The sequence below is a fragment of the Vicugna pacos genome, chromosome 12, assembly GCF_048564905.1.
Source record: "Vicugna pacos chromosome 12, VicPac4, whole genome shotgun sequence".
In the NCBI taxonomy this organism is placed as follows: Eukaryota; Metazoa; Chordata; class Mammalia; order Artiodactyla; family Camelidae; genus Vicugna; species Vicugna pacos.
The window spans coordinates 53,700,794-53,726,713 of NC_132998.1; the positions used below are offsets into that span (position 1 = coordinate 53,700,794).

General features: G+C 34.4%; 1 protein-coding gene across 8 annotated transcripts in view; it reads right to left on the reverse strand.

The window, feature by feature from the left end:
- Positions 1-25,920, reverse strand: part of FRS2 (fibroblast growth factor receptor substrate 2) — an 87,233-nt gene that overhangs the window by 14,549 nt on the left and 46,764 nt on the right. The window contains exons 4-5 of one of the 8 annotated variants that reach the window (XM_072973414.1): positions 12,927-13,060; positions 3,941-4,109 (exon numbers count right to left, since the gene is read on the reverse strand). The exons of 1 other annotated variant lie outside the window; for it this stretch is intronic. The gene's annotated coding sequence lies outside the window, so the exon portion shown is untranslated. Of the gene's footprint in view, positions 1-3,940; positions 4,110-8,610; positions 8,715-12,926; positions 13,061-24,398; positions 24,503-25,920 lie in introns of those variants that run through there. 6 more of the 8 variants (XM_072973410.1, XM_072973415.1, XM_072973411.1 and 3 more) reach the window with 6 other exon arrangements.

Consider the following 25,920-nt stretch of genomic DNA (forward strand, 5'->3'; position numbering starts at 1 on the left):
TGTGTTCTATGCTGTTTGGATATCAGGACCTTTAGGAGCCATTGATTCCAGCTTCTCCATTACAGCTGTGACACGAGACAGCACACTTCTCTGTACTTATCTCCTCAGCCATAAAATGAGAGGTTAGACTAAACCACCTTCCAGGTTCCTTTCCAGCTCTAAAACCCCATGTTAGCCAATGGCAGGCTAATTCTCCACCTCCAGCCACTTCTCTTAAACCCTGCTGTCACTCCTCCCAAAGAGCTGAGTTCTTTAGAATCCACCCTCTGTATCTCCCTAATCCACAAGACCTCCCAGAACCGAATCAGGGGAGTCAGTTATCAGAAAACAGTCAGGATGAACAAGCATGCCACAGGGTCACAGGATAATGATATAAATTACAGCAATAAATTACAATCTAGAGCTTCAAGAGATTCCAATATACTTTTGGAAACTTTCTGGTTAGTTCACTTTTTGTAACACAGAAAAAAATCAAATTCACTCAAACATGAGCACTAGCAGTTACTGAATAGCTGCACTATATTAGGCATTATGTTCAGGGTTTTACGAATAGTCTCATTTTAATCTACATATTAAGTTAACAAATATGACTGATACCCAAAACGAACATTTCCAAAACCAGGAACCCACCCACAAATAAAATTTGTAATTTTGGACCTTTAACCTATACATAAAAATCAGCAGTTTGGCCAGGTGTTTGGTTACACCCGCCGTGAGCTGCTACTACATCCCACATTAGGGTGGGCAGCAACCTACTGCCTCTTCCTTAGCAAAGTTTTCTTTTCTCCAGAAGCTTAACATACATCATGCTTTGCCTCTGGTCTGTAAAACTGTCCACAACCCCTATCCTGAAATGAGCTGATTTATAGTAAATATGATTAAGAGAAGTGAGGATGATCCATCTACACCCCTGTATCAAGAAGTCTATAGTTTTGAAATGTAGTTAAACACACAAAAGAATCAGTGTACCAACCTATAACGTTCTTGAAAATATTAAAAAGCCTCTGATGGAAACTCTGGAAAATTTTTATTGTTTCACTTCAGATCTTTTTTCTTTTTCTAATTTTTAAAATTGTGGTAAAATACACATAACATTAAATTTATCATCTTACTCATTTTTTAGTGTACAGTCAGTAGTGTTAAATATATTCAATATTGTGCAACTGATCTTGAGAACTTTTCCATCTTGCAGAAATGAAACTCTATACCCATTAAATAACTCATCTCCCTTCTGCCCAAATCCTGGCAACCACCCTTCTACTTTCTGTACTTGTGAGTTTGACTATGCTAAGTACCTTATTTAAGTGATATCATACAGTATTAATCTTGTTGTGTCTGCTTTATCTCACTTCGCATAATGTACTCACAGTTTATCCATGCTATAACGTGTCAGAATTTCAACATTCTGCTGAATATATTCCAGAATTTGCTAATCCACTCATCTGTTGATGGACATTTATCCACCTTCTGGCTATAGTGAATAACACTGCTATGATCATGGACACACAGTTACTCTTCAAGACCCTGCTTTCAATTATTTTGGATACATAGACAGAAGTGATACTGCTGGATCATGTAGTAATTCTATTTTTTAATTTTTTAAGGAACTTCCATATTGTATCCACAGTGGCTGTACCATTTACTTTCTCACTAGGAATGCACAAGGGTTCCTCTACATCCCTGACAATATTTGTTTTTTTTTTAATTATCCTTGCTAATGGGTATGAGGTGGTATCTCATTGTAATTTTGATTTCCCTTTCCCTAATGATTAGTGTTGAGCATCTTTACATCTGCTTACTGGCCATTTGTATATCTTCTTTGGAGAAATGTCATTCCAGTCCTTTGCCCATTTTTTAATCAAGTTGTTTGTTCTTTCGTTGCTGAATTTTAGAAGTTCTCTATATATTCTAGGTATTAATGCCTTATCAAATATATGATTCATAAATATTTTCTCTCATCTATGAGTTGCCTTTTTCACTCTGTTGATAGTGTCTTTAATGTAAAAATTTTATTTTTCAGTAAGTCCAACTTGTCTACTTTGCTTTTGTTGCCTGTGCTTTCGGTGTCATATTCAAGAAAGCACTGTCAAATCCAGTGTCGTGAAGCTTTTGTCCTGTTTTCTTCTAAGAATCTTAATGTTTTATGTCTTTTAGTTAGGCCCTTGATCCAATTTGAGTTAATGTTTGTATATGGTGTTAGGTGAAGGTCCCAATTTGAGTTAATGTTTGTATATGGTGTTAGGTGAAGGCCCTTGATCCAATTTGAGTTAATGTTTGTATATGGTGTTAGGTGAAGGTTACTATAAATCAGCTCATTTCAGAAGGTCCATTCTTTTGTATGTGGATATCCAGTCGTCCCAGCAGCATTTGTTGAAGACCCTCTTTCCCCATTGTGGTCTTTGTACCCTTTTCAAAACTTATTTGACCATATATGTGAGGATTTATTTCTGGGTTCTTTATTCTATTCCATTGGTCTATATGTCTGTATTTATGCCAGCACCACATTGTTTTGATTACTGTGGCTCTGTAGAAAGTTCTGAAATTAGGAAGAATGTCATCCAGTTTTATTTTTTCAAGATTGTTTTGGCTATTCAGGGTCCCTTGAGATAGTTTTTCTATTTTTGAAAAAAATCTCACTGTGAGTTTTTCATACATGGCTTTTATCATGTTGAGGCGGTTTCCTTCTATTCTTAGATTTTTTAATGCTTTTATCATGAAAAGGTGTTGAACTCTGTCAAATGCTTTTTCTTTATCAATTGAGATGATCTTTTTCCCCCTTCATTCTGTTAATGTGGTATATTACACAGATAAATTTTCCTATGTTGTACCATCCTTGCATTCCAAGAATAAATCCCACTTTGCCATGGTATGTATTCCTTTTATTATGTGGCTGAATTCAGTTTGCTAGTATTTTGTTGAAGATTTCTGAATCAGTGTTTATGAGAGATACTGATCTGTAGTTTTGTTTTCCTGTGTCTTTGTCTGGCTTTGTTACCAGGGTAATGCTGATCTCGTAGAATAGTTAGAATTCTCTCCTCTTCAATATTTTGGAAAAGTTTGAGAGGACTGATACTATTCTTTACCTGTTTGGTAGAACTCACTGCTGAAGCCACGGCTTTTCTAGTCAAGAGATTTTTTTTTTTAACTGATTCAATCTCCTTACTTATAGGTCTATTCAGATTTTCTATTTCTTTATGATTTATCTTGGTAGGTTTTTGTATTTCCAGGAACGTGCCCACTTTATCTAAGTTCTCCAATTTGTTGGCATATAATTGTTCATAGTACTCTCTATAATCCTTTTTGTTTCAGTAGAATTGATGGTGATGTCATCACTTCCACTTCTGACTTCAATAATTTGAGTCTTTCCTCCTTTTTTTAGTCCATCCTAGCTCAGCATTTGTCAATTTTGTTGATGTTTTCAAAGAACAAATTTTTGGTTCACTGACTTTTTCTATTCTCTATTTCATTTATCTCTCCTTTAATCTTTCCTTCCTTCTGCTAGCTTTGGTTTTAGTTTGATCTTTTTCTATTTCCTTAAGTTATAAAGCTAGAGATCTTTTTTATTTTTTAATGTAAGCATTTATATAACTACAAAATCCCCCTTAGCCTAAGTTTTGGCATATTGTGTTTTCATTTTCATTTGTCCCTAAGTATCTCCTAATTTCCCTTGTGATTTTCCTTGTGATTTTTTTTCTTTGATCGATTGTTTAAAAGAGTGTTGTTCAATTTACACAATTTTGTGAAATTTTCAGTTTTCCTTCTATTGTTGATTTCTAACTTCATTCCCTGTGGTTGGAGAAGATATTTTGCATGATATCTATCTTTTAAAATGTTTTGTGTCTTAATTTATGGCTTAACATATGGTCTATCCTAGAAAATGTTCCATGCGCACTTGAAAAAACTGTGTACACTGTTGTTGGATAGAGTGTTTTGTATGTACCTGTTAGAGACAGTTGGTCCACTGCGTTAAGTCCTCTGTTTCCTTACTTGTCTTCTGTCTGGTTGTCCTCTCCAGTGCTGTGGGTAGAGCATGAAAGCCTCCCAACTCTTCTTGCAGAACTATTTCTCACTTCAATTCCATCAGCTTCTGTTTTATATATTTCAGTGGTCTGTGATTAGGTAAGTAAATGTCTATAACTGTTATTATCTTCTTGCTCTACTGAACATTTTATTAATATATAATGTTTTTCTTTGTCTCTAATAACCTTTTAAAATTTAAACTCTATTTTGATTGATAATAGTATAGCCACCCCTGCCCCTTGTTTGGTTACTATTTGCACATAGTATCTTTTTCCACCTTCTCACTTTCAATTTGTTTTCGTCTTTGGATCTCAAGTGAGTCTCTTGGAGACAGCATACAGTTGGATCGTGTGTTTTTGTCCATTCTGCCAATCTGTCTTTTTTGATACTGATAAGGAGGGTTTAGGTCTACCATTTTGCTATTTGTTTTCTATATGCTTTAAGTTTCCTTGTCCTTCTTTTCTCACATTACTGTCTTTTTTTGTATTAAGCTCTAGGGAAGTGTTTAAATTTCTTTCTCATTTCCTTTTGTATATATTCTACAGCTATTTTCTTTGCGGTTACCATAGGGACTACATTTAACATCCTAAAGTTGTAACAGTTCTTTTTGCATTTATACCAGTTTAACATTAATAACATACAAAAACTCTACTCCATCATAGCTCCATCCCCACTCCTTTCAGTACTGATGTCACAAAATTACATCTTTATACACTGTGTGCCACATGTAATCTAATAATTATTTTAACTGCATTAACCTCTTAAATTATGTAGAAAATAATTACAAACTGAAGTTACAGCAATATAAGCTTCTAGACTTACAATTTTTCCCTTTAAATGTATTAATCTCTTAAGTTGTATAGAAAACAAACAATGCATTACAAATCTTTGTTACAGTAGTACTAGCTTTTATAATTCCCTTTATTGAGATCTTTATTTCTCCACATGACTTCAAGTTACTATAGTGTCCTTTCGCTTCACCTTGCAGAACTCCCTTGTGCACTGCTTGCAGGGCAGGTCTAGTGGTAATGAACTCCCTCAGCTTTTGTTTACCTGGGGATGTCTTAATTGTTCCCTCACTTCTGAAGGACAGTTTTGCCAGGTAATAGGATTCCTAGTGGACAGACTGTTTTCTTTTAGCACTTTAAATGTATCAGCACACTGTCACCTGGCCTCCAAAGTTCCTGATGAGCTATGTGCTAATAATCTTACAGAGCACCCCTTGTATATGATGATGAGCTCTCCTCTTGCTGCTCTCAGGATTCCTCGCCTTTGTCTTTTGGAAGGCTGACTATAATGTCTCTTGTTCTAAATCTCTTTGACTTAATCTTACTTGGAGCGTGATGAGCTCTTTGGATGTTTATTTATGTTCATGTCTTTCATCAAATTTGGGAAGCTTTCAGTCATTATTTCGTCAAATATTCTCTCTGCCCCCTACTCTCTTCTCTTTCTAGGACTCCTGCAATATGTATGTTGGTCTGTTTAACAGTGTCCCACAGGTTCCTCAGGTTCTGCTTGCTTTTTTCCACTGTTTTATTTCTCAGAGCTGGTAATTGTCCTATCTTCAAGTTTGCCAATTCTCTGTTCTGCCTGCTTACATCTGCCTTTGAATTTATGTACTAAAATTTTCATTTTATTTACTATACTTTCCAGCTTCAGAATTTCTACTTGGTTTCTTTTTATTGATGTTTCTTTTGTTCTTGGCTTTTCCACATTGTCCTTTAGTTCTTTGAGCATCTTTAAGACAGTTGTTTTTAAAGTCTTTGTCTAATATTATTTTTTTCTTTGAATGAGCCATATTTTCCTATCTTTTTGTATGCCTTGTGGTTTCGTTGTTGTTGTTGAAAACTAGACATCTGAATCTAATAAATGTGGTAATTCTGGAAATAATATTCTCTTCCTTCTCCAGGGTTTGCTGGGGGTTTTTTTGTTTTTTAAATTTTTGACTGTTGAAGGCTGCCTCTGCCAAGGGTCAACTGAGGTGTAAACTTAAGTTCTTCTCAGATCTTTTCTGAGCCTCTCTCTGGGCATGTGTTGTCACTTTTTAATTCTCCCTGTATATGCAGTTGTTTTTGAATGTCCTAGTCTTTAATTTCTGGCTCCCAAAGGGCGAAAAAGAGAAGAATGAATGGGGGGGGGCTGCCAGTCTTTTAAATCTCCTGGAAGTGACTTCAAAAGGGGGAGGAGGGGCTTGCAACAATGCGGGTACATACAATAACAATGGTTGTCCACCTCTTTGTCTGCATCTCTGTGACCAGAAGCAGGAATCTGTGATCCCAGTATAAATTCTTGGTATTTGGAGGAGAGGGTCCTCATCTACCCAATCTCCCAAAAGCTGTGTGCAAGCCGCACAGGGCTGGGAGTAGGGCATGGCCGCAATTCACATCTGAGTTTTCTCCTGGAAGCTGCAAGTCTCAGTAACTCCAGAGTTCCAAAACAGTTACATCAGATTCTGCCAATGCAACTATCATGTTGGTGGGGAGACAAATTCCTGATGCTTCCTATTCTATCCTCCCAGAATCCTCTCCAGGCCTTTTTTGGGGGGGATCAATATATATGAACAATATAGTGTCACTGATTTCATTACTCCGAGTATTCGTGGTATCAAAGTATTATGACATTTTTGCTTGTTTTTTACTGTTTTTCAGTGCAAATATACAGTGTATCAGTTGTATCAGGAATTAAAAGACTTTATGTGCTTCATTAAAAAGTATATTATCTGTAAGAAAATACATTCTGAGTTCCTAACAACTGAATGAACAAAACCCAATGGACTGAAGATGTCTTGCCTTTGACTTCGGAGCATGAATACATTAGGTACCCTCCATGGCTTTTTAATCCTCTTTGGTTTCTTCTGACTAGTGGAAGGTTTAGAACTGAAAGGTGATTGGGAGGTAGTGAGAGGGAAGAGGTACTTAGAACCACTACCTAGAGCTCTAATCTTGTTGTAACATGGATGTTTTTCTATAAAACAGGTATTTATGTCATCATCAACTATGAGTCTATACTCAAGAAGGATACAGTGAGTTTAGCAGGAAAATGATCAAATAAGCTAAAAATTACACTAATCCTGTCTACTAACACTCCATTTTGTAAAACAGCAAACTGATTTTAAAGCCCCTATGGTGCACCAACCATTGATTCACTTGGATAATCTCAATCCATGCAACAACCCTATGAGGTAGTATATCATTATTTCCATGTGCCAAATGAGGAAATTAAGGCTTGAAGGGTTTAAGTAGCTTTCCCTAGGTTAACAGCTGATAAGAGGAAGCCAGAATTAAATCCAGATCTGACTCCAAAGCCCAAGTTCTTATCAATTAATACACATAAAAAGCTTAAAATAGTGCTTAGCATATAGTAAGCATGTAGGAAATGTTAGCTATTGAAATTATAACAACAATTTATTATAAAACTTGTATGTTTTTAGTTGGGAGGGTACAGCTCAAGTGGCAGAGCACATGTTTAGCATGCATGAGGTTCTGGGTTCAATCCCCAGTAACTCCTCCAAAAATAAATAAATAAACCTAATTACCTCTCTCCCCAGCCCAATTAAAAAAAAAACCTTGTAAGTCTTTGGCAGTTGGTCAAAATTTCTTTGCCTAAATTTTCTCACTTAAAAGATTAGGATACCTATTTCACACAGTTATTGTGAAAACCAAATAAATTCTGGCCATAAAGACATTAAGAAAGATACATAGTATTTAAAAAGACAGGCGTTATTATATAACCAGTACAGGTAAAATCCTGTCTTTTATATTATAGTCTTTCCCACTGTAAGCACAAAAGCCTAGAATTTAAGTACCATCTTCTTAACAAGAGTTACATTAATAAATTTAGTAAAGCTGTCCTAAATTATTCCAACACGATTCCTGCAGAATGACAAGCAAAGAGAACACTGAACTCTATTCACGAGTGTGATTATAAATCTGGTGCTCAAGAAGGTATATTTGCTCTTTCAGTTCACTAGCACAGAGGGTGAATTTGGCTTTCACTACAGTAGTTCTGTTCAAATACAGCCAGGACAGAATATCTATAGTTAGAAGCATAGCAATATAACTGAATTTTAGGCATAACTAACTGCCATATTTAATTATATTAAGACAATCAAGAGAATAGCATTCAAAAGCCTTGTTCTCTGTGTCACTGGTCTGGTTGATTATTTTTAAACTATTGGATAAATTTTTTTTAATTGAAATGCCTTAATTTTCTGTTTATTCTTAACACTACTGAAGATTTTTTTATTATTTATATTGCTCTAAGGAAGTTAAAAAAAAAAAGCTAAGGGGGGAGATTCTCAGTACATTCTGCTAGTCATCTAAACAAGAACCATTCTGTGACAAGGATACACAGTTCCCTTGGTTAGCTGAAAATTTTAAATATACATGTACACACTAAACTGAAAAAGTACCCCAGTATTCTGAAGCATCTATCCATGAATATGGTTGTACCTATATATCCCTAAATAGATTTTCTTACTTTAAGTTTTTCACTTTACTAAGGGCAATGTTGGTGAACCACTTTGCAATTCACAACCCTCCATCCACTCCTCCTTTTCAACTCCCCAAAAAAATCAATTACATTACTTACAAATCACTTCAATATCTCATATTTTATTTTCTGGAAACTCTTTATGTCTAATCTAGATTCCTTGTATTGCAATTTAAACCAGATTCCTCTCATTTTTGTTTTCTCTGTAAGAGACAAGTACAACCAGGATGATCAAGAAATATTAAGTGCATACTTATGTATAAACTGTCACCAATTCATTTTCTTATGAATAAATTTAAAATATTATTAAAGTAACATTTCTTTATTTCAGACATAGCTATTTAAATTAAGCTAATAAAGGTTACTTGATAGATAAAAATGATTTGTAAACAGCTATCCAGTATTAAGGAAGGAAAAAAAATGAGTTCATTTATTTCTCCATCTACACATTAAAGCATTCAACAAGTATTTTCTAAGTACCAACTCTTTTAGTCAGACACTGACTTAAAAGTTAAAGAAAGAAGGATGACATATACCATCCCTAATTCCAAGGAGTTTACTGTTCAGTGAGGAAGATAAACAAGAAAAGAAATACGAGGCAGAGTTACAGACCCATGCACCAGTGCAATCAGAACATTTAACTCAGAGCAAAAGGAAAGACAGAAGTGACAAGGGAGCCTTCCTAGATGAGGAGAGTCAGTCCTGAAAGACAGATGGGAATTTGCTAATCCAGATCAAGAAGAGTGCATACTAAAGCACAGAGGCCTAAAAGGACATGCATGGCCTGCTTCAGAGGAAAAGTTCCTTATAGTTGAAATGTAGCATATGCATGGGAAAATAACAGGAGAAAGGCAGGAAGGTAGGCTCATGGATTTTATAAAGGGCCAGTCTGCACTGCTGAGTTCACATTTTCCCCTATGATCTTAAAGACACCATTAATGTTCTACCAAAATATCTTCCTATAGAAGCAGACAATCTAGAATATACACAAGGAGAATGTCTAATTCCTAAGAATAAAATTAATGGTGTTCTACTAGGATGCCTGAAGTCTAACGGTAAGTCACAGTGTCTATCTATAAACAGTCTCCCTACAGTATCTGGATCTGTAGCGAGTGTCACTGTAGGATGATGACCTAAACCTTAGACTTCCCCCTCCTTTCACCTCTAGAAAATGTTACTCACTTTAACCGTATATTTCATACTGAATTTAACAAACTCACTTTGAATCATGCATTCTGGTTTTTAGGAACAGAAATCCAAGAATCTGTACGTATATCTTCAGCTACCATTTATCTATCAATCAACAATTGTGTATGTGTGTTTAGTAAGTGCTGAGAAAATGGTAGTAAAATGGCTTATATATAGAACACAATATTTACCTTTAATAACACAGTCATAATTCAATCCTGGAATCATCTACAATCTTGGAACATACTTACACCCAGAAACACTGGTGATGAAATTTACACAATTAAATCTGGGTACCCATAATCTCTGCCCTAAGATATAAAAACACACCTACAGATGTGCAAGCCCAGCAGATGAGTCACTCTGCCTTGGTTAATTCTAATGTAATCAGTACCAATGGCAACAATCCCAGCACCTTCAATCACAGGAAAAAATACCAGCCTTGGGAACTCCCAGAGAAAGTCTTAGTTTAAGTGCCCTATGTTGCAATATTAAAATATGTACAAGGAAATCAAATACTGTCCTCCAGCAACATCAAGGGATGAACAATCTATCTGACAGATCACGAAGCTCTCTCCACTAAAAATTCACAGATTGCACCACAGAATGAGGACACGTGGTTGTAAGATAGCAGTAAAAAAGTACAGTCATCCTCCAGAAAGCATTCATTATTAACTCTGAAAATTGGAATGCATATGTATATTTGATATTATGGAGATAGTGCATTCAGTCTTCTGTAAGCATTATACATCAGAATTCCATGTTTGTATTGTTCAACTCAGTTATTATTTCTATATAAATTCTTGCAATTGTGTCAAGTTAATCAGTGATTGCTTAATACTCACAGTAAACCTCCAGCTTATAAATTTACTAACAGACACTAGTCCCTGGGCAGGGAATGAACTCTAGCATAATAACTATCTAACTTATGAGGCTTTACTACACTGACCAACAATAAAAGGTAAAATCCAAATATGAATTTTACAGTGTTTTCCCTTAGTATGATACCACTACTAGTTCTTAAAAAGCATTTGGCTTTATGGCTTCCTTCTTTAAAATAACAAAACACTAAATGTAAGCCTTTCAAACTTCAATTTCATGTTAAATAAATATACAAATTATTCAGTGTCAACCTAACTTAAAGACATCAGCAAAACACTACAAGACATACAAGAAAATCTCTAAGCATCTTCTCTTTTATATAATATGCTTAATCTAGAACTAAGTAAGTGCTAATGAAGAATAACAGAAAAGTAAACAAAAAGTAATTTTCGAAACAGAATACACAGTTGTATAAGAGGAAATACATAAATCTGTATTACTAAACTCAGATGGCTATCATACTAGTTACTAGACTTATAAGCTTAATATTGACTATTCGTATCTAAAGCATGTACATACCATACAATCTGGTCAAAATACACTAAGCCAAATGCTACATAACTCTTAAAAAACCCTCAAAAAAAACTGCTTCATGAATAGGTCACTATGACTTTCTGCATTAGTCTCAAGTCTAAAATGCTCTTAAACATATCCTCTAAGGAAAATAAACTCGATAATTTATTTTCCACTTTTAAGCAATACATTCAGAATTACTGTTACAATCTAGTAGTAAACTCACCTAACTCAAGCACCTCACTAATAAAAATATTTGACTTTGTTTTCTAACACTCCCCACACTCACAAAATGCAAGGGAAAAAAAAGTTAACCAGAAATATTTAGGTCAGAGTACATCTAGCTATCCATTTGATGAACTGTTACGGGGCCATTAATAAGCATTGTTTAAAGAACATATAATGACAAAGGAAAATGTTCATGGTATAAAAAGTTAAGCAGAAAAAAGACAAAGCTGTTCTTTTAAAATGCAGTATGGTATTTGGGATTGGATCCTGGAACAGAAAAGGACATGAGTGAAAAAACTGGGGAAATCCAAATAAAGGCTGTAGTTTAGTTAATAGTATTGTACCAGTGTTAATTTCGTAAGTTTTGACAAGTGTACTGTAGCTATAAAAGATTAACATTAGGGAAAGCTGACTGAAGGATGTATGAGAATCTCTGTACTGTCTCTGCAACTTTTCTGGGATTCTAAAATGGTTCTGGGAAAAAAAAAGTTTTATTTAAAAAATTACTTTGCATGGCCAGTACCAAGTTTGAGAAGATTCTCATTTAAAAAAATAACTTTTTTACTTATTTTTTTCTCTCGCATTCCCTAAACAAAATACATAAACCCAGAAAAAAAAGACTAGACTAAAACACATTAAAGTGTTAACACTATTAGGATGAAAAGTATTCTTCTCTTTATATTTCCTATAGAATGTGAATTGCTTTTATAATTAACAATAAATTATTAACTAAAGAACGTATAAATCAATACTTTATTAAAGGCTTCTTTAGAAAGAAAAGCTATAAATGCCTAAGCAGAGACCAAAAGCTGACGACAGACAAAACAGGTTAGGGCAGAGTATGAAGAACACAGTGGCCAAGGGAAACTGCCAGGAGAATTTAAGTAGGCAAAACCTAATTAGTAAAGGCTGGAAACCTGCCCATACACAGAACTTAACATCTACTCTTAGGCTAACAGTGCTTGCAGCCAGCAAAGTTATGCTCAGAATTCACATCTTAGGGGAATGTCCCCAAAGGCTCCCTAATGCTAAGAATTTATGGAGATACATAACCTGGGTTTATCCCAAACAAAAATAATGCAGTTAGACGCACGCAACTGCTCAGTGAGAGCTTCTAGAAACACTTCAGGACCACAATGTGTTCTCTACATTTTTCTCCTTTTTCTTTCCTCTCTAACACCTTCCTACAACCTATGCCCAGTCTTTAGCCCTAAGACCTAAAAACAGCACTCTGGTGCCACTTAGCAATATGGGCAGAGACCACCACAAGAGCTGAATCAAAGCCTATTTCAGATGCCTGACAGGTGAGTATGAAAAGTTTTTCTGATACTTTCAGGGCAAAGTATGTTCTGGCAACTTCATTAAGCCACAAGAGGGGAAAATTTAATCAACAGCAAATGTTCCCCCAATTAAAATAAAATATAACTGTCCCTTAAAGAAAGTGCCAGTGGAATCGGACAGACTGCATTTTGATGAAGAATCTCTTCTAAGCGGTAATCGGGGGTGATCTGTGATTGTCAAGCTGTCTGTTCCTCCTGAAATAGTGTTATACGGCCAGTTCTGTGTTTTGTGCTGTTTTTTTAAAAATAAATTTTAATTCTTACTTTGTTTATGGTCACCTTCATTCTCAGCTGATGGTCAGCAGGTCCTAGAACTGTCACTTAAACATGTATGTGCATATTTTTAAAGTTTATTCTTCTGAATCCTCGTGGACTCTGCTGTAATCAGATACCCATACCTATTAAGAAGAGGTGCAAAATAAGGCCTTCTACTCAGAGACAATAGAATACTTTGTTAGAGGCTACCAAAACAGTGATCCTTAGGAAGAGAGATCGCAACATTGTTCCTGTTATTACTTTTAATATCAATGAAGATGTATACTGTTTTCATCAAAGTTGAGACATAACTGATTTTAAGACTGATATTTTATATCCCACCAAGAAACAGAAGGTGCCAGTTAAACTATGACATGCCACTGTTAGATACGCCTAAATTTCAGTGAATAAAATTGGAAAACATCCCTTAGAATCAATGAAATATAGTATACAGTTGATGCAGACTATTAACTCATTACAAATAACACTAATGAAAGGACGTTTAAAATGTCTTTTCTTTGCTCCTTCCCTAGAAGACAGTTACAATAAAGTAATAGCATTTCAGAGTGTCCAAGACTCAATGTTCTTTTGAGACAAATAACAATTACTTGTCTGGAGAACAATCTTGTAGTGCAGATTGCTGGGAACTATTTTCTTCATTCTTCAAATGGAAAATGAAGTGAAAAAAATTAATCAAAATTTTACTGGAAGCCAAATTAAGAATTTTCAGTTTCCCTGCCTACCACTTTAATAAAGACAACATGTACTCTTTCCCTAAAGGTTTCATGGTTTGTCTTGCTTCAAATTTATCTTGATCTTAAATTCAGGATATCAATCATCCATGGTGAAAGAAATTCTAAAGAGTTATATTCAAAAGCACAGCTAGGGTCACTGGGGCTATTCCCTCTGAGCACAACTTATGATAAAATATAATTTTAAAGCAATGCTGAGAATACCTCTTTTCTTTCCCTAAGACAAATGTGGAAAAAACTAATCTCTACAGAAAACAGCCAGAATTTCTAAGATGTTGTACTCTGTCCCACTTTCAAAACGTTTCTTCACCAAAACTAACTAAAAGCTATCTACCTTAAATCCTCTTTAAAAAACAAAATCCCAACCCCTCCCAAAATTATGAACTTGATTAGTTCAACCATTAGCTACAAAGAATATTAGTCTCATAAAATACTCTTGCCAAAGCCTTAAAATTTTTAACTCTCCACATGCAAATTCCAAATTTGAATTCTCTGAAGCTATTAACCCTGTTACACAGAAGGTAGAATGTGGCTAAGGCGAGATTTTAATTCTCATAAATTGATAAGCTACAACAGCTCTGCTATCTAAATATATTTTGAAATATTACATTAGAATCTCAAGTAACAGGTTTCATTTTCAGCATTCTAAATTCCTCCAGTAAAAGGCAGTATCAATCTGATAATGCCAGCAAGGCAGCATGATACAGTGAAAACATCATGAGCTTTAGAACTAGAAAGGTCTGAGTTCTTAATGTCTCTGAATCTTACCTATCATAGGTAAGTTAAATACAGGACCACCATTGCCTACCTCATACGACTGTTTCAGGTTCGGAGGCTGTTGTAGTAATAAGGGGTCTGAATTACAGTAGTGAACAACGAAGATGGAAAAAGAGGGATGAATTAGAACAATACTTAGAAGTTAGCATCAATCAGTGATAACTGATTAGATAGGAGTCAAGGAACACATCTGCATTTTCTATTTAGGTGACAGTACACTCATAATAGAGTTAGAAGACACTGGAAGGACACGTGGTTTAGGGAAGCTGATAAGTTCAGTTTTGAACATACTGGGATGTCTGTCAGATATCCAAGTGGAAATGCTCAACAGACTAACAGAAATACAAACATCGAGGTGGAAGAAAGATCTGACCTGGAGATAAGGATCTAGGAGTCATCTGCTTATGGATAAAAGGCACGGGACAAGATGAAATTGCCCAGTGAGAAGTAAGACCCACAGAAACTCGAAAACATCAACATCTAAGGAAACTGGGGAGGAAGAGAAGCGCATGAAGGAGACTGGACAGGCATCGTCCAAGAAGTAGGAAGAAAATCACCAAGAATATGGAGCCTAGCGAAGAGAATGATTCAAGGTGAAACAGGACACAAAGTCTAATCAGTAAGGTAAGACTGCAGGAACCATGGCAAGTTAGTTTGGAGAAAATAATATTTAGCAGTAAGGAAGGTTAAGTATGAAGAGATAATCAGCTGTCAAAATTTCTGTCTCTTTTATGGAATAATGGACTTGACTTGGACCAAAGCATAGACATCTATAGGAATACAATACTTTCCCATCTATCTAATCGAGAACTGATTCCCCTTTAAATGTGGAGTTCCCAATCACTACCAATGTTCAGTAGATTCCACTACTGGTTAAGAAGCTGGATGAGATGACCTAAGTTTCTTTCCAACTGAAGTAAATTTCAAGAACTAAATTAAATCTGAAATATGATGTATAAAAAGAACAAAGGGAAAGACATAAGAAAAGAGTTTTTAAATACTTAGAAATAGAATAATGATTCTATAAAGTTTTAAAAACCATATTCAATTAATTCTACACAAAAACACACAGAAAACATAAAGGCATTTTTTAAAACCCTGTGAATCCGAAGTAAAACATTTAATATGATATAAAAACTTTAAAGTCTTGACCAAATTTTATGATTGATTTTTAGCTGTAGTATTTGTTTAATGTCATCAAAACCTACCTGAGTTTTTTGTAACTTTCTACTACTAAAAAATTATGTTCTTTGTTTTAAAAATGCAGGCACATCAGCTCATTGTTTGCTTATTTGTTTTTTTATGGCAGAATTTAAGTTACCTGCAGTGCTAGATATTTTCCATTTGACCCTCCAGAGCCATCCTGCAGTGGCAACCCCGCTTCCACTTACAATGCATTGTTGTTCTCCAAATGACTCACTACCAACTGGTATGCTATATATTAACTTATTTTTTGATTCCCTGTCTCCCTACTCCATTACCACCACCAAAGTAAATCCTACAGGGTTAAAGACTGTCTTCACTGCTATATCCCCAGTGCCTAGAGAGTGCCATACACATATTAAATGCTCAACAAATTTTAGCTGAATGATTAAGTACCCTATTCAGTAATGTTTCAGATTAGCAATATACTTACCAATAACTTTGCCCCTGAATTTCTACAATATTAAAACGTATCAATAAAACTACAGCCAAATAATCTTGTATTTTTGCAAATTAATACACTGCTAATAGTTTTGTTTTTCCTTCCAGTTTTATTACAATATAATTGACATACAGCATAATGATTCAACTTACATACATCATAAAATGATTACCACAGGATATTTAATGAACATCTACATTTGATAAGAACACAAAATAAAAGAAAAAAACTTTCCTTGTGATGACAACTCTTAGGATTTACTAACTCTCTTAACAACTCTCATATATAACATTCAGCAGTATTAATTACACTTACCATCGTGTACACCACACCCCTAGTACTTATTTGTCTTATAACTGGAAGTTTGTACATTTTAGCTACCTTCATCCTTTAAAATGGAGCTCAAAATTACCACTTAGGTTTGCCTAAACACGGACAGCTATTTCAGGGAAAATGCTATGAAATTTTGCATACGGTACCACAAAATTTATCTTACAAGCAGTGCGAGCATGTGGCTGTCAAAGTGGGCGAGTATACTCACACAACTCACACTTCCTTTTAAGTGACATCAGATGTCCTCCTTTTCATACTGCATAGATTCAAAGACTGTCACCTGGATGGTAGGTTTCATAGCAGATGTGATGCCTGAATAATCCACCTGAGCAAGTCAACTGTCTAAATGTCATTATCCAAGTTGTAACACTTCCTCCTTGAAGTTCCCGCAGCCTTGGGATGGGCCTACATGAAGGAGAATATTCTAGGACTGAGACTACTGTTTATGTTGGGTTTCTGATCCTAAACCACTCCCTAAGCTATTAATCTGACTTTTTTAATTGGAGGTACTAGGGATTGAACCCAGGACCTTGTGCGTGCACTCTACCACTGAGCTATTATCCTCCCTGACCCAAGCTATTAATTTTTAACCTTAAAAGCTGCCTAATACTAACTAGTATTTTCTTTGAGTATCACCTGAACCACCTACCATATACAATTCCAAAACTAACATCTTTGGTCTAATTTTTTGGTATTTCTATGATTTAGTGACATGGCAGTTAACTTCAGCTAAAGAGGAATGAGGTTACATAAGTGGAAGGCACAAGTTTGGAACATCAGAGACTACTGAAGTAATGGTTTAGCTATTAACAATGTTAGTTTCTTCAAATATTTTCTCTAGACTAATTCACTCAAAAAAGTCTGTTTAAAATTTCAAAGAATAAAAGAGCTCATCTTTTTTCCTCTTCATCTATTAATAGGCCAAAAGTAAAGCTAAAAACAAAAAGCAAGGCTTTAAGTTCCTCTTGTTGATAAGGCTGAAACTGTTTAAGGCTGGGTTTGCTACTGTGCACATTTTCACTTTAATTAAAATCTACAAAATAATGTGTTTATTTTGTCAAAACCAAGTATGACTCCAAGTAAGGGAAAATATTCAGAACATATTACCCCTCCCTGCTGCCAGCCAAGAAAATATCTGGGTTGGAGGCAATAAATGCTGTTTCCTTCATGTGCAGCCCCAGTGACACTTGCTTTAGTATAAAAAGATAGCCAAACCATCACTCAAGTGTCAAAGACAAGACTGTTCTGAAAATAGACAAATGACTTATTTGAAAACAACATCTGTCTTTAAATGATAAAAATGTAATAAGACTCTATTAAAGAAAGAATTTAGGGGACGCAAATTACACTTTCAAAGGTATAGTCAATATTGTTTTTACAAGAATGTTGGTGGACTTTGAAAATTAAAAACTTTTAATGATAGTAAAGGACTTAGATTATATTTAACACACCTTATTTATTTGTGTGTTTTGCAGCTAGCAGCAAATGCAGCGTAATAAATGCTGGGCCTGTTTGCAAGAACCAGTTATGTAACACCCTCAAGCAAATCACTTTTTTACTACAGTTTTTAAAACTTGTGTTGCTCCAGGAGTAATATGTATTTAAGAGTGGAATATGAGCAAAAATCTGGTAAAAGTTGTGAAGTACATGTTTTCTGGGTTTAAAAAAAAATACTTGAGGGACTCAGTACTTTTTTTTTTTAATAAACTTTATTATTTAGGGCAATTTCAGAGAAAACCTTAAGAGACAGTACAGAGTTGCTATACACCCCACACCCAATGTTGCCTATTATTAACATTTTCTATTAGTATGGTAGTTTTGTTACAAGTAATAAATATAATTTTATTAAGCGAAGTCCATACTTTAATCAAATTTCCTTAGTTTTACATAATGACCTTTTTGTTGCAGGATCCTATCCAGGATACCACATTATAGTAACCATCATATTTCCTTAAGCTCCTCTTGGCTATACAGTTGCTCAGGTTTTCTTTGTTTTTGATGACCCTGACAGTCTTGGGAAAAACTGGTCAAGTATTTTGTTGAACGTCTCTTTAATGGGATTTGTCTAGTGTTGTTCATTTTTTAAAAATTCAATTTATTAAAAAAAAGAGTTCATCCATTTCTCCCACCCTCCAACCCTTGCTTCTGACAACCACAACTCTATAAGCTAGGTTTTTCTTTTTTTTATGTTTTTTGCTTTTAGATTCCACATATAAGAAATATCATATGGTACGTATCTTTCGTTGACTTATTTTACTTAGCATAATGCCCTCAGGTTGATTCATGTTACAAAGGAGATTTTCTTCTTTTAATGGCTGACTAATATTCCATTGTATATAAGCACTTCTTTATTCATCAATCAATGGACACTTAGCCTGTTTCCAGATCTTGGCTATTGTAAATAATGCTGCCATGAACATGGAGGGGCGTTGCATCTATCTTTTTTAGTTGAGTTGTTTTATAGTTGTTAACTATAATGAGCTATTACCTCACATCAATTAGGATGGGTTACTACCAAAAAAGCCAGAAAATAAGTGTTGGCAAGGATGTGGAGAAACTGGGACCCTTGTGCATTGCTGCCAGAAGGTAAATGGTATAGCTGCTGTAAAAAACAGGAGGGTAGTTCCACAAAAACTTAAAAATAGAATTACCATATGATCCAGTGATCTGGGTACATACCAAAAAGAACTGAAAGCAGGGTCTCAGAAAGATATTTGTACATCCATGTTCATAGCAGCATTATTTACAATAGCCAAAAGGTAGAAGCAACGTAACTTTCTGATGACAGAAGAATGGATAACAAAATGTTTATACATATAGTAGAATACTATTCAGCCTTAATAAGGAAATTTTGACACATGCTACAACATGGATGAACTTTTAGGGCACTATACTAAGTGAAATAAACCAGGCACAAAAAGGTAAGTACTGTATAATTTCACTTTTAAGAGGTAACTAGAGCAGTCAAACTCATAAAAACGTAAAGTCAAATAGAGGTTGGCTATAGAGAGGGGGAAATGTGGAAGAGCTGTTTAATGGGTAGAGTTTCAGTTTTGCAAGAAGAAAAAGTTCTGGAGATTGGTTGCACAACAAAATGAAAATACTTAACATTACTGAATTGTACACTTTACAATGGTTAAGAAAGTAAATTTTATGTTGGGTGTATTCGACCACAATTTTAAAAGTTTTTTAACTCATTGAGAAAGAGATTTTTAAAAAAGCTCCACCAGGACAATATGAAAAAAGAAACTTATAGACTAATCTCACTCATGAACACAGATGTATAAAAAAAAAAAATTGTACACAAGGTGTAAGCAAACCAAATCCAGTAATTTATAAAAAAAAGATACTCCATCATGACTAAACTGGATTTATCCCAGGAGTGCTTAGTTAGCCTAATCTGAAAATCAAGGTAACTGACCACATTAACAGATAGAGAAAAAATTCTGACCATCTCCAGAGTTAAAGAAAAGCCTTTCAATACAGCATAACAACTATTCATGATTTAAAACAAAACATAACTCTTAACAAGGTAAGAACAGAACAAAACTTCCTTAACTTGATAAAGGCCATCTCAAAAAAAAAAATAAAGAAAAACCTACAAGTGTCATTTTAAATGGTGACACTTGAAAGCATTTCCTTTGAGATCAGAAACAAGATAAGAAACAAAACTGAGTATCTGCAGATATCTAAGAAAGTAGAATAATAATTCAGAGGTAAACAAATAGACCAAAGATACAGAAGAAAGAGTATAGAAATGAAAACACTCATATATGAAAATTTGTAACACAGAGAATTTTGCGTATCAGGAAGGAATGAAGGACTATTTCAATTAACAGTGCTGGAATAACCAATTATTCATATAGAAAGAATTAATTCATAACCCGTATCTTAACAAAAATCAATTATTGGAAGATTTAAGAATTAAATGTGAAAGGCATAACCATAAAGCTTTTAGTTGACAAAGCGGGGAAGAATATATGACTTCTGGATAGAAAAAGATTAAGATAAACTATAAAGGAAAAAAAACCTACATATTTATATTAAAGTTAAGGACTGTTACGAAGCATATATGTAAACCAATAATATTCTGCTGCATTTTGGGGGAAACAGTACAGGTTATAGAGAATGTCATTAAAAGTTATCAAGGTAGACATAAGAAATGTCAGTGAACCAACTGAACTCAAAAATCAAATATTTTAATCTTTTAATTTCTCTCCATATTTTATAAATAATTCAGTTAAATAGCAACCATGTCAAAAAAAAGTAGACTATCTGAAAAAAATGCTAATGTAATACAGGAATGTCAATGCTCCAACTATTTCACATCTTAAATATATTACACATTTATGCCTTCACTTAGGATCAACATATTATTGTAGGGACGTGGAAACAAGGATTTAAAAAAAAAAAAAACCTTTCAGTTCAGTAAGTGTCCATATCAGTATTTGTGTTTGCGTGTCATTGCAAGTGTTAGTAATGATGCTCATGGTAAAATTGAAATAGTGTTTCAGGTAAGTGAGGTGTTCCTTTGACCTTTCCCACTGCTCCTTGATTCATATTTTTTTTATCAAATTCCGGAACCTATCTTTGGATGCTTTGGGGGAAGGAACACTTAATGAACTAAGATCTCCTTTAGAGAAGGAATAAGAACTTTAAAAAGAAGAAAAGGAAAAAATAGAGCAAACAGACAGCATATTCTTAGGACTTTCAAGTAATTCTGTAATTAGAAGTGTCAAAGAAATAAGCACAATTACAAAGAATACATCATTCACTTGGAGAACTAGTAACACTGTACATATGACTGAAACCGATCATGTATAGTAAGATACATTTTTCTCAACCATATAAAAATGTACGTCCATCAAACAAAATTAATTCATTACCATTTCATCCACCATTAAAACACCCTCCCCTTTACCCAAAACACATACATACATATAAGGTAAATGCTTTCGATCTAAACTGTAAGCCTCTGCCTCACGTGAAAACAAAATGATTTTAACCAACAAGCTCCAGCACTCAGACCTGTACTTTCTACACGCTGCCCACACAGCACTTTGTGAGCATGTGATTAGGAGGAACGCTGCACAATCACACCACATTCCTTCCCTCAGCTCACACATCAAGAACTTGCCCTCTCAGCTGCATTCTTCTCCAAACAGCCATGGTCACCTTAGCAACCCTAGGCTCCTAATATGGACAGCTGGTCCATTTAAAGTCAGCCCTTCTTGGCAGGGAAAATGCTTGTTCTTCAAATTGGGGGAGAGAGGAGAGGTTTTCCTTTCAATACACATTACAGGGGTTGATTTAACTTGATCAGCACTTTTGTTCTGTGGCAGCAATTTGTGTCAAGTTTCAACCTATTCTGTGTTTTGTTTTTGGAGGTTTTTTCTTTTTAATCTAAAAGCAAATGGCTTAAAAGTAAAATAAAATCAAGACAGCTCATATAGAATTCTAAGGAAGAGTGGAAGATGAAACACAAGGTATCTGAAATAACTGTATTCTTTTATAAAAGGCTAAAGCTATCCATATTTTTGAAAGTTAAAATTTACTTAAATTGAACTGTAACATTTGAAGCCTTAAAATACAGTAAGAAATCTGAGTTAGAAGACCTGCCATAGCCTATTTTTGAACAACAAAAACAATGCCAAAGTTCAAAATACTATAACTCCAATCTACTCAATAGACTATGAGTTGATCTGTATCCCTTTATCCCACCACCTACATGTGAAATCTTTCCACGGGCTCAAATGTAAACCAGGTATCGAAACCAAATGGTCAGTATATCCGAGGACCCTCCAGACCTAGAATGACCTAGGATTGCACTGGATTACTCAAAACCAATCTTGATCTGTGCTAAAGCCAGGCCTGAACCAAAGTAGTCTCTCAGGATAAAAGATACAGGTTTATGATACAGTCTGCCTGATTTTCATACTACAAACAAATAATTTATGAGAAGAGGATTACCATATTCTGAAATGTGTGAGATCAAATGCCCTTTCCAAATTCACAAAAGGGTTCTAATTTCCCACTCATTAAAGTTAGACATCTAATTTTAAAGTATATTAAAAAGGCAAGTTCAAAATGAAAAAAATCTCAATTTATGGTATTTGTTCTAAGCTGGAAATATTTATGAAATAATCTTGTATATAACAGTGGTGGACAAAACCAATATTAATTTATTAAATGCTGTTTTAATGAATCTTAAGGTTAAGTGAATACCATCTACCTTATTCATTGGTTATATTTTTGTTTATATACATATGTTTTTTTAAACTTCTCAGGCTATGAGGTTCTTTTTGGTTAGAAACATATCTTCCAAGTTAAAACTATCCTTGTAACTACATCTTCTATACAGAGCAAAATATCCATTGATAGGGTGTCAGTGTAGATCAGTAAAAAGAATCTAAAGTTAATTCCACTACTGGTTTCCTCACTTGTAAAATTGAGAATACTGTTTGTCCTACTTATGGTATGTGCTAACAAAGTGAAAATAATGAAATTACTATGCCACACAAAATACTCAAAAATTAAAGAAACCTGAGAAAGAGACCATGTTATCTCATGTCTAATACCCTGAATTGCAATTTTTATTTTTTTTACATTTTTTATTGATTCATAATCATTTTACAGTGTTGTGTCAAATTCCAGTGTTCAGCACAATTTTTCAGTCATTCATGGACATATACACACTCATTGTCACATTTTTTTCTCTGTGATTTATCATAACATTTTGTGTATATTTCCCTGTGCCTGAATTGTAATTTTTAAAGAGTGGGGTGAGTATTCAACAATGCATAGGATACCAAATCTATTATCAACTTCAAGAGATGCCAGTCTTCACACCAGAGATTTTACAAATACTTAAGTGTTGACATGTAAGTAACTACTTCTTTCAAAAAGCCTCAACACTGGCTTTTAGCAGATGTGAATTCCTTCCCTTCTCCATTCCACTACTCACATCAGTTCTACATTTCCTCCTAGCCTCCAGAACTAAGTGCCCCTAAGATTCTCCTCCCACAAAAAGAAATTGCTCCCAACAAGGTGCATTTTCCCACTTGACAGAAGCCCCTCCCTGATCAGTGCTGTGCATTACAATGGAGAAATTAACTAAAAAGCAATAGATAATGGGGAGATTCTATACTATTACTGGTATTATCTTCAACTATTAGGCTTTTGCCAGATAACTCTGAGACCTAGGCATTTTAACATATTATTTTTAGAAGAAAAATACATGTTTTTTTAGACCCAACAATTCTTTTCTTTGACTGTTCTAACAAGACTCTAAGCCTTCTAAACAGATGTTTAATATTTCCTCTAATCTTTCACAGCATCTAACTCACTCTTTAATTTCAACTCTAATAAAAAGAAATGTGCAAAAACTGGCCTTTTTCTAAATTCTCATTTTATGTGTCTTATACATTTAAAGTACTTTACATATATAGCTTCATTTTTTAAAAATTTTTTTAAAATTGAAGTATAGTTGACTTACAGTGTTTCAGGTGCACAGCAAAGTGATTCAGTTATACATACATATAAATATAGATGTAATTCTTTTTCAGATTCTTTTCCACTACAGGTAACCACAAGATATTGAACACAGGTCCCTGAGCTTGTTCTTGTTTATCTATTTTACTTATAGTAGTGTGTACCTATTAATTCTAAATTCCTAATTTATCCCTCCCCTCCCCTTTCCCCGTTGGTAATTGTACGTTTGTTTTCTATGTCGATGAGTTAATAGCTTCATTTTGATAAACAACCTGGAATACAATGCACCAGTTGGACAAAACAAGTAAGATAAACACAGTAAAATAGCCAGATCTTAGAAAAAAATAAGAAAGAGGAGGGTGGAGGGGACCAAAAGAACTAGATTAAGGCCTAATGTATAATTAAAATACAGGTACATAAAATAAAATCTTTTACAAGACACAAACAAAAGGATATACACCTACACATTAAAGGGTCACTTACATAGGGACTAATTATAAAAGACATGAAGAACAGTCCTTTAATGGACCACCAACAAATGGGTGTGACACAAAGTGAGGAGTATCATTAACTTCACACTCTTGTACCTGAAATTAAAACATACTTCAGACAAAGCCATCTTCTTTCATAATAAACAGAGTTGCCCAAAATTTAAAAAAAATTACTTTTAAAATTGTGATAAAATACACATAACATAAAATTTACCATTTCAACTATTTTTAAATGTGTGGTTAATAAAAACTGAAGTTTTCATTTTTTTTTAATGCCTTTAAGTGTATAGCAGGGTGATACTGTATAAACATGAAAAATCTTTTAAAGATTATTTTCTACTCTAAAAAAATTACGAAAGCATCTTTGTGTTTATTGAACACATATAGGGGAACCCTAAGAGTACAGACACTATGATTCATCATCGCTGCATCATACATTGTACTGAAGTCCAAGATTTAAATTTTATTTGCCAAAAGAACAATGACAAAGATGTAACAGATCAAGTTCACTAAGATTAAATATTTTGAAAGTTTCTGCTTTTACTTTAAGCACTGTGGTCCAGGAAAAGAAGGATCTGGATTTCTCCTCTGAGTAGTGCCCTGGGAGATCAGATAGTGCTATCTATACACAGGTTCCAGGACCCCCTCCCTTAACCATCTACGAGTAGAAGAAAAAAACAGGGGGAAAGAGTTTCACAAGAAACTTGGAAATTAAAATGTGGTAATTTGCTCTCCCTTCCTCCTCATCAGCTAGTGCGTCCCCTTTTATTTTAACCCTTTATTTTCCATTATCAGGATAAAAACTAACTTGGTTAACTAAATCTGGGACAGTTTCAAAAACAGGTGGAAAAGATGCATTTGAGAATGCATGCTCCCCTTAAGACATAGGATACTGAAAAAGGAGAAAAAATGAGAAAGTTACTGATTTGAATAATTCACTCTATAAGCATTTCCAGTTGACAGACTGAATTAATCTGCAGTTAATCACTACTACCTATGCCAAAAGTTCCCCTGAAAATTTAACCAAAGTAAATTCTTGATGCTGCCAAGTAACTGATTTTAAGTTCCTGGCATAGCATAAGCACACTGATAAGGAGATTTTACTCTTACTCACTTGAACATTTCACCCTTCAGAAGTCTAAAGTGTACAATAATGTATTTCAACGATCATTTAAAATCCATTGTAAGGTGATCATTCAGGATTTTTTAAAAACACTAGATGTTACTCAATCTTTTTTTATCTACCTGGTAGGAAGCATTCCACTTTTTAAACTAAATATAGGAGTTATACAATTTCCACAGATGGAAGCATTGCTAAATAATCTTAAAGGCTCTAAGAGAGCTTCTATGAACCCACTACTCCTCAAAGCCATTTAGATAATGTCCACTGAGGTAAAAGGTGAACGTGCCCCAATGAAAGAAAACAACTTTTTCTCAGAATGGACAAACTAATTCCTAAGGATGCTAGGAGTAAGCTCTGACAATGAAAAGCGGTATTTGAGTTTTAAAAGTAC